Here is an 11,079-nt window from a genome sequence, read left to right as displayed (position 1 = left end):
GGATCATCCTGAGTAGTTCTGCGATCTGCTCCAAGTGCTCGGGCTTCTCCGACCAGCTGTTCTTCTTCTCTGGAATCAACCCCACGTCACATAGGGTGATTGTGTTTGGCTCTTCATGGATGTAGAACCACTTCTTGTACCATTCGTCCAGCGAGGTGTTCTAGGGGCAGTGCAAGTACTGGGCCTTCATACCATCACGTAGATTGAGGTAGACGCCTCCGGCTATCTTTGAGCCGCCGCTCCCTTTCTTCCATAGACAGAACAGGTGGTGAAAGAGGTCGAAATGGGGCTGGAAGCCACCATAGGCCTCACAAAGATGGATGAAGGTGGAGACAAGAAGAATCGAGTTGGGATGCAGATTGCAAATCCCAATCTCATAATACAAGCAGAGACCCTGAAGGAAAGGGTGCACTGGAACCCCAAAACCCCGTTTGAAGAAATCCTCGAAAACCACAATCTCACCTGGTTGTGGATCGGGGAAGATTTCTCCTTCCGGCACACGCCATCCCACGAGTGCCTTGTTGTGGAGCACTCCCATGGCGACGAGGTCTTCGATGGTCTGCTCATTGCTCCTTGACTTCCACCACTCCTTCGCCATGACTCCGCCTTTCTTCTGGGCGTCTCTCTTTGCCATTAATCTGTCCTTACTAAGGGGGTGGATGCGGTGGCAGGGGGATTGGTGATGATTTTCGGAGGAATAGGGTTCGGCAAGAGGAAGAAGAAGGTTGCGGCGGCGAATGACAATGAGGATCGGTAAAAAGTAACTTACCAGTTCTATATTATAAATAACCAAGAGCTCCGTTGTTTCGTCCGCTCGAGATTCTTAGGAGACATGCGCATGCGGTGCAGACGGTTGTTTTCACAACCTTGAGATCTACGCCAATAAATGCACCCCTTCGTTACTAGTGTACGCGCCTCTTCATTGATAGTGTGAGAGGGCCCACACTTACGCACCTCCGTATAGGTGCCAAGCGACTGTTTGCCAGAAAGAGCAATAAGGTAGAGTGACGTGTTATATCCATTTGCTTTTTTGACTAGATGTGGTAGTTTGGACTTGACAGAGTAAGGAGATAAATAAATACACCAAATAATAATACAAGCGGCGTTCTTTTTCCTTTCACTGCATGTCTTGTGCTCAATGATGGACCATACCACTGCCATGCTCAGGGACTGCCTAGACCACTGCCGTGCTCGGGAACCGCCTAGACCACTACTGTGCTCGGGGACTGCTCCAACCGCTGCCGTGTTCGGGGATTGCTCCGGCTATTAATGTGCTCGGGGACTGTCCCGACCACTGCTTGGAGATTGCTTTCCTCAACTACATGTGATTTGTACTCACATGTAGTTGAGAGACATTTATTTAGACCTTGCTACAAGGCTCATACTTCGCCTTCTAGTAAGCTCGGGGACTACATTGGTACGATGCACCTGCCGGTGCATCTCGTATCGCCTGCATGATGATCGGATTCTTAACTTCAATGGAAATTCTTCTTTTTAGACCCTGCACCACGTGCCTACGTTACCTACTACTAGACTCGGGGACTAAGTGGGCACACTTCACCTTGCGGTGAATGTGTTTATTTAATCGACCCTTATGATTTGACTGATTGTAAGGATTACTATCGTGCTCAGGGACTATCCCGACCACTGCTCGAAGATTGCTTTCCTCAACTACATGTGATTTGTACTCACATACAGTTGAGACACATTTATTTAGACCTTGCTACAAGGCTCATACTTCGCCTTCCAGCAAGCTCAGGGACTACATTGGTACGATGCACCTGCCGGTGCATCTCGTATTGCTTGTACGACACTTGGGTTCTCAACTTAACTGGGAATTCTTTTTAGACCCTAGCACCACGTGCCTACATCACCTACTACCAGGCTTGGGGACTAAGTGGGCACACTTCACCTTGCGGTGAATGTGTTTGTTTTTCGACTCCTATGCCTCTGATGATCAAGGGCGCTACGCTTCAAGACGCACTTACATTTCTGTTCAAAAATACAAGTGGGCACACTTCCTAGGACGGAAATCTTTTTCTTTTTCTTAAGAGCACCATACATTCTTCAGACAACCTACTTCTCTAGCGACAACGGTGGTCAGAGATGTCAAGGACTCAAGCCTTACTTGTCAGAGAAGGTTAAAATGGCGTGTCGCAGCATAATACATGGTGCTCGGGGACTAGCTGTGCGGGTATTAACCCCTATACCCTTATGGCTAAGCTTGGGCCAGCCCAGATCGGTGAGTCCGGTCCACCAAAAGATGACGTGCAGCCCGGCCAACTTGTTCGGAGTCCTGCGCAAGTAGTCTAGGCAGATTTAGGCGAACAGGCAAGATCATGGTCAGTTAGAATAGGAATCCTTATCCGGTCACATATGGCAATTGTAACTAGCTAGGATTAGTTTCTAGATCTATAACCCTGCCCCCCGGACTATATAAGGCGGGCACGGGACCCCTCTAAAAAACATCTCTCATTGACATACAGTAATACAAATCAGACGTAGGACGTAGGTATTACGCTTTCTTGGCGGCCGAACCTAGGATAAAACCTCAGTGTCTGTCTTGCGTCACCATCTTGTTTATAGCTTGCGCATCTGTCTGACCAATAATCTACTACCTTGGGCATACCCCTAGGTAGACTACCGACCATATTTCGTCGACAGCAAGGTAGCAAGGTTTGGTTGATGACCTATAATTCCATTCACTTAGTAAAGGAATCCTAGAAAGATTTTAACTTATCATTTTATGTGACTTCTTGATTCCAAACTTCATGAAACTTTTCCACTGGTCAAGATGGATGCATGTTGATGTAATTTACTTGAAATAAGCATGTTTAACCTTACTCTTGCATAATCTTAACAAGGGTCCACATGTAAGTAAGGGTGCGTTGTCCAAGTTTAAGTTGGAGCTCACTCTTGTAGATTTGATCTTGACACCTTCATCACCACTTAACATGTCATGTTTGAGTTCAAACCCATTGCTTAACTGGTGACAAACACCTGGGGTGTTACAGCCCTCCCCCTTAGAGAATTTCACCCTGAGATTTGGTGCGAAAGACTTTTAAGGGAAGAGAAGCATGTCATCCATTTTCTAACATCAGTGATCGCATTAGACTACTTAACTTTGGAGTATTAGAGAGGCTAATTTGGGTCAAGACACTTTCTGATACTTGCTCTTTGTAGTAAGTTTTGTCTAGTAGAATTTCCTTTGTTGGCTTCCATGAAGCATTGTTACTTTGGGAGGAATCCAAGATAGCACAATACTTCATTCTTCAGGATACGAAGCATAAACTAATTACCCATAATCTCTATTTTCCCTAGTGAATATAGCATGGACCATGAGAACCTTTCATTTGACGGTAAGCTTTTGAAAACTACTCATTACAATGGTTCCATGTTCATTCACAAAGTTCGAAAAGCAGTCCTCTACCAAAGTAGCTTGAGTACAACCTTTCATAAGGACTGAGAATATAGACTAGGGTAAGCATCCTTTGTGGCTGTGAGAGACTGAGCAACCAACAGACAATGTCTATGCCAGGTCGTAACCATTCAATCTCTCAGATGCCAACCAATGAAAACTACATAATGTTCCATGTGTGCAGTTCTCATTCTCTAATGATAACACTATATTGTCTAAGTCTATTAAGTGAGCGGTGAATGTGATAGCTGACTTTGTTGACTCAGCGTTTTCGATGATCATTATCTGAGGGAATTATCTGGGTTGGATCTACGGCAATCCAGCTTGGGTAAAAACACATGGAAGGTACCGAAGAACAAGTCCACCTTGGAAATCCTTGCTGAAGAAGGATGATAGCGAGGTCTAAAGGTCAACGAGAGTTGCAAGTATACACCGACTGAAAAAATAGCACACTACTAAGCAGGTTGAGCACGATTTGTCTTCATGGTGTAGTGGCGGCAGTAAGTTGGGTTGACTTGCACTGTAGCAAAACTAGCCTTGTTGAACTACATTTGACATTGAGGCTTCATTTCTAATGTCAATGAACAACACATAAGCAAAATTTGAAATCTGTTGTTTGATACTTTTCACATTGCTTTTGACTCATAATGGCACAAATTGACATGTGTAACACCTTGACTACTCACCATAGTTGATACGAGAAGACAGAAGCAAGGCAAAAAGGGATGCAAGGAGTTCTCCTCTATGGCATCTAAAGTATTAACAGTCATCACATTGGCAACATGACCTGAACTACAAACATAATCATCCAACACGAAGAATGATAGTAGTCAAACAAGAAAATTATAGATTCTATTCCCCTTGGTAATCAGTTCATATCCTACATACTACTGCTCCATTGAGCACACATTTTGGTAGGCATTTAGATCCAAGAGTCCTTTAACTACTAACCAAAATTCAGTTCAAATGGACGTCATTTGACTTATCCAAACAAATTCTCTACCAAAACTGCTTTGTTCTGAAATTTGGTGACCTAAACTATCAAAACATCTCTCAAATCTGATACTTTACTCAACCAATACTCAAGCCAACTTAAGACATCAAAATACCTTAAGCGAGGAATGAGATTACCAAGTTTGGTGTGAATTCAACCATGTTTGAGCCATGAATCACTGGCTTAAGTTAACTAGTGGAGTGCCATAAAACCTTGATAGATTTCCCACTCTTCTTTTTCTTTTCTTCACGCATTATGGAGTGTGTTCTGCACTCTCTAATTCTCTTTATGATAGCGGTAGTTTTCTTGCAGAGGATGGAGGCTAGGGTTTTTTTTCTCATATGCTTCCTAGGGAACAACTTCAACCATTGATGTAGGCACCAGCTCGGCGATACACAAGCATTGAATTGGTGGAGTGTTCTTGCAGGGCACAATGCATACTTCATGTGGAGTGATAGTCCTACAAGGTAAGGGAACATCTTTGATTATCCTTTTGTGCCTCATCCAATAAAATTCAGAACAATCCTTTGATAGCACCCTATACCTAATGATGCTGACCGAGACTAGGGATGTGCTTTCTCTAGCTCTTTACTTAGCTAATATAGTATCTTGCACTATCTATGTGATTGTCCAAGATGGAATTGACTTGATGACATAGGGCCTGGAGAAGAAAGCAGTACTAGCATCGTTAACCGGCTTTGCTGTTTCTTTGCTTAACATTATTCTGTGAGATCTGGCCTTCATAGTTACCAAAGAGTCGTTACCTAGCTAGAGATTAATCTTCCTACTGGTAACTAATCAGTTGTCTCTAAACACTTAAAAGGTTCCAAATCTTCACTCTTGACAATAAGAATTGTGGTCGAAGCATAACAGATGGTCGTCATTGAAGTCAATAGAAAGGGGTCACACCGAAGAAGGTCGGTTGATCATTTTGCACCTAAAGATCAAGGCTAAGATAGAAAGCTCATAAACACCAGGTGACCTATCAAAGGACATAATATCCTGATCCATTTATCATCTGACTGATAACTTGTCCAACTTTAAGTGTTGTGTGCCCTTTTGATCCAACAAGGATGACATAAGTTGCTCACTAGATGATCGACATCATTACGGGGACCGTCAAGTAGAGTTACTTGTCTACCACCTCTTGTAGTCTATTTATGTTCCTGTTAGTGACCTGTTCTTCAAAGGTTATCCTTTAGGATGACTTCAGAAGGAAGTCCTATTACATCTGGTCCGACATACAAATTTTTAGACAAGATAAGGAGAGATAACCAAGGAAGAGCTCACGTGAAAATAACACATTGGTGCAGTTCTGCAATGGATCATGACTACGAACCTCGATACCAGCACACACCCAGCAGCACAACCATGTGTCGATCGGCCACAAGGAGGCCCTAGGTTCTGTCACAACACCATAGTTGCTACTCATAACACCATTACTGAACATACAATACACAAGAATTTTCACATGGTACCAATTTGGTTGCATAGGAGCAAGCACCATGAGAAGGAGGGATAGCAAACAAAGGTAGTCACAAGGTTAGGAATCAACAAGGAGGTGATCCAAAGATCAAAACACAGCGCAAGAGACATAGCCTAATTGCTGAAGACAACTGAGCAGGGGACTCTTGCCTAACTTCCATATAGGCCTTGTGTCCACCAAGGTGATTACCAGATAAATATTAACATGAGATTGGGTCTTGCCAAGCAGCAACATGAGATCAGGACTGATAAACATCCAAAGACTTGAAACAGTTGGAGACAAAACAAATGAGATTCGAGGGATAGAGCCAATGCACTGACTAGAGATTCAGTTGATAAAGCAATGACATGATTTGCAAGGAAAAGGTTCCAAAGCCAGGGTGGATAGCGATTAGCATTGCACCAGATCATCAGTAGGAGAAGGAGCAATGAGATCTAGGAGCACCACCGGTGGCCATGGCCATAGCAGTAGCTCCAAGCAAGCTCAAAGCGAGAGAGACCGAGAGAGATAGAGCATGAAAGAGAGTGAGCGAGAGAAGGGTGCCGGTCTCAGTATTCATGCACAAGAGTGGGCGAGGTGGCAAGCGAGGGCAGCACAGAGGAGCCATGCAGCGCGAGTAGTTTGTACGGTCGGCCACAGAAATCCAATTCAAAAGCTTGAAGGAGCAGCAATACTACCTCGAAACTACGCCTGAAATCTCAATCTTCGTCCCTTCATATCTCCTAAACCAGTTAGTTTTGGCACAAGCTATAGTAATCAAAGTTGTAGACCTACGCGACATCTCCAACTTTGCTTAAAGCGTCAAAGTTTGATTCGGCCTGGTTGGAGAGATACAAGGCTCCAAAGCGGAGTACACGAAAACTGAAATCTTAGTTTCAGTCCATTAGGGACTTAGCCAAATTTTTAGCTCCAGAAACAGCAATACATTAATTTTTGGAGTCCATGATAGAATAATTTAGAGGCTAAACTAGCTCTTGATCCAAAAACAAAGTTTGTTCTACTCCACTCAAACTTCAACTTTTGTTTAGGTTCCACTGTCATGCAAACCTTCTAAGCCATAGTTCAAACCAAGTCAAAGTAGCATCACGATAAAGCTTAAATTTCCCTTTTTGATCTATTGGAGCATTTTCTGGCCACTTGCTCAACATGAACCCTTCATGGCTTTTTGTTGTAGAGTTCAATTAGAGTCATTTGGGCAAGTGTGGGGGTATTAACCCCTATACCCTTACGGCTAAGCTTGGGCCGGCCCGGATCGGTGAGTCCGGTCCACCAAAAGACGACGCGTGGCCCGGCCAACCTGTTTGGAGTCCCGCGCAAGGAGTCAAGGTAGATTTGGCGAACAGGCAAGATCCTGGTCAGTTAGAATAAGAATCCTTATCCGGTCACATATGGCAATTGTAACTGGCTAGGATTAGTTTCCAGATCTGTAACCCTGCCCCCCGGACTATATAAGGTAGGCAGGGGACCCCTCTAAAAAACATCTCTCATTGACATACAGCAATACAAATCAGACGCAGGATGTAGGTATTACGCCTTCTTGGTGGCCGAACCTGGATAAAACCTCGTGTCTGTCTTGCGTCATCGTCTTGTTTGTAGCTTGCGCATCTGTCTACCGACAATCTACTACCTTGGGCATACCCCTAGGTAGACTGCCGACCATATTTCGTCGATAGTGGCGCGCCAGGTAGGGGGTGTGCATACTGCTCTCTGAGCAAACAAGATGGTCATCATCTCTGGCTCCATGGCTACACCGAACGGCCTCACGTTCACCATTGGCCAGATCACCTGGACCACCGGCTCCGACGGCTTCATCGCCATGGCCCCAGAGAAGGCGTGGATTCAGTCCGCGCCGACCACTGCTTCACCTGCATTGGCTACGGCTCCGACCACGGCAGAAACGGCTCCGACCATGGTGGATACGGCTCCGACCACGACGGATACAGCTCCGACCACGATGGATCTGGCTCCAACCACAGTACATCTGGCTCTGACCACGCCTGCATCATCTTCAGCCACGCTGACAACTCATCATCCGCTTCCCCGCTACAAAGGGAAGCAGATCGACAACACCGACCTGCTCGACTCCATCGATCGGGTCGGCACCAAACTCGCTGAAACCCTAGCTCTGGTAAGTACAATTCAAAGTCAACCTAATGAGCAGGTAACCGCTCCCCACAATAGATCTACCTGACCAGCTCGGACCAGTCACCCTGCACGACTTGGTACAGATCTCGTGGTCATATCTACTCCTAAAGGGCGCTCCGCTCGTCGCCGGCTAGCCTCCGTGATGGGTATCCGGCTCTCTGAGCATGAAGCCTCGACGGAGAACCACCAGGTCCAGCCCTACGGCCTACGAAATGCTGCCTCCAGCTATGCGTATAACCTACAACGCCGTTTGGATCTATGTTTTATGCACCGACCTCAGCCGAAGCCATGCAACTTTGTCAACATGATCCGGATTGAAGATTATCAAGAAGGATCCATCCACACAGTCCAAGAGGGCGACTCTAGCTCCTCGTCTGGCATCGCATCTAATGCATTTGTCCACACCGAGCTTCAGCATCACAAAGATGAAGGCGTCAAGTACGATCTGGATATCCCAGACCACGCCCCGGGGTACTCACAATTCCCGTCTTTCCCGCCAAGACGAGGGGATTTAATCCATGTTGTCAGCAATGACGAACCGCCAGCGGTTGGCGAAACAGAACAAGAAAGGACTGCACGCGAAGCACGCAATATTGATCGGTTTAATCGTCGACAAATCAAAGCCGAAGCAGACTAGGAGGCATGACGCATAAGGGTCTAGCCACGTGACCTCAATGATGCTTTCGACAGGGTGGAGGACAAATAGGTCTTCAGGACTCCAAGCGCCAACATAGCCATCGCCATGGCGACAATGCAACGGCTACCCAACACCTCGGAAACCCAAGCAGTTTGCGATGAAATACAAGCCTATCTGACGGCTGCTATGGCCCAGACCGTAGAGATTATAAACCAGGCCTGGGCCCCATCCGTCTCGGTCGAGTCAAGCCACAGCCGCTAGCACCCAAGTCGCTCACAGCCACTGAACCAATGTGGCTCACTGCAACTAGGACCCATCAGACAACCAGTCAAGGCAGAAACGGTGGCCATGATGGTGGCCAGGATGACAACCGCCGCCTAGGATGACAATCCGCCGCGACGTCTGGGACTGATAACCTACTGAGACAACCGCGACAATCGCCATGATAACCACGGTCACAGGGCTAATCCAGATGGCAATCAAGATCGCCGCGATGGCAATAACGATCTCCACCATTACCTCGGTGGATGTGATCTGCGCGTTCGCATCAACCAGAGAGCCTGATGATCGAGCATCCCACTGAAAGTTATCACCAGTATGGAATATGACACTGCCCACTGGCCCACCGGGTTTGAAGCAGTTTACTCCACACCTTCGCCAAGTCATATGGCCCAAGAATTTCAAGCTCAAGAAACTTCAGAAGTACGACGGTAAGGAAAACCCCTGAATTATGGGTCATGCTCTACGAGACTGCGTGCAGATCAGCCAATGGCTGACTGAGCACATCATGTCTAACTATTTCCTAGTCGCTGTTGGCCATGCAGGTCACCAATGGCTGGTCAGCTTGCCGGTGAACTACTTTGACTCTAGGCAGGAGCTCAAGCAAGCCTTCATCGACAACTTCATTACAACTTGTGAACAACCAGGCAACTAAATACGATCTGCAATGGATTCGAGATCGAAAAGATGAGCCACTGTGCGAGTACGTTCGGCGTTTCTTGGAGATGCGCATCAAGGTCCCATCAATCTCCGACAATGAGGCAATCGAGGCTTTCATCACTAACCTCCTGCTTCCACGACGCCCTAAGGGACAAGCTCCTCCGCAAGAGACCTGAAATCGGTCACAGCGCTCCTAGCCACCGCTAAGAAATATGCGGACGCCTGACGACGCTAAAAAGATAATTATTGAAGAAGCAGCAAGGGTTCCACGCTCCGACCACCTCCCACACCGTGATGACTACCGCGGCAACCATGGTCGGAACGACAATTTTGACCGCCGCAACCAGCGCAATGACTCCCACAACCACCGTGACCAACGTAATCAGCGGTGTAACCACCTGTGACGATTACAGGAGCAAGCGTGCTCGGGAAGACGACGGTGAGGTCAATACCGTTAAAAAGGGTGGCGAACGTCGTAACTAGGAAGACGACTACGCCAAAGCATTGAAAGGGCCTTGCTAGCTCCACCTAAGTCAAACCATACCATGGAGAATTGACGTGTTCTCAAGTCTAACTACACGCGTCAACAGGCTCCGGATACATCCGACAAGCCTAACGACGCAGGGGAACAGCACAACGAGGATAACGATGACGACGATGCAGACCCTCGTCACAAGTACGTCAAGCCAACCGATTGCGTACACACCATCATTGGAGGCAAAGTGTCCATCGAGACCAAACGAGAACGCAAGCTGCTCGCCCGCGCTTGCTTGAACGTTGCCAACACCGACAACCTCCTCACCGATCCGCGGCTCCCTCCGTGGTCTCACCGCGAAATCTCTTTCAGCAGAAAGGACCAGTGGGCCGCAATACCTGAGCCAGGGCATTTTCCCCTGGTCCTCGATCTTTGTATTAACAAGGTTCAGTTCGACAGAGTACTGATCGACGGCGACAGCTCCATCGATATACTGTTCAAGAACAGTCTGCCCGCCCTGAAGATAGCTTAGGCAGACCTCAAGCCATACGAGGCATAGTTCTGGGGTGTTCTCCCCGGACAGAGCTCTACACCTCTCAGGCAGATCACGCTACCTATGCAGTTTGGGACCCCGGACCACTTCCGCACCGACTACGTCAATTTCGTGGTTGCTGACTTTGACGGCACCTACCATGCTATTCTTGGTCGACCGTCGCTCACCAAGTTCATGGCCATACCTCATTACAGGTATCTGGTGCTCAAGATGCCTACCAAGAAAGGAGTTCTAACCCTCCGAGGCAACGTATATGCAGGTTATACCTATGAAGATGATAGTTTCAAAATAGTAGAGGCTCATGACCACTCTATTCGCATGGCCGAGACCATGCTCGATGCCAAGAAGACCTCGACCGACCACCTGGAGATCCTAGAGCTCGAGGCCCCATGCAAGAACATCAAGTCCAAGGAGCACAAGGTGATCCAGCTG

The sequence above is a fragment of the Miscanthus floridulus genome, chromosome 7, assembly GCF_019320115.1.
Source record: "Miscanthus floridulus cultivar M001 chromosome 7, ASM1932011v1, whole genome shotgun sequence".
NCBI classification, from domain to species: domain Eukaryota; kingdom Viridiplantae; phylum Streptophyta; class Magnoliopsida; order Poales; family Poaceae; genus Miscanthus; species Miscanthus floridulus.
The sequence above is the reverse complement of the archived record's forward strand: the minus strand, read 5'-3'. Positions refer to the sequence as shown.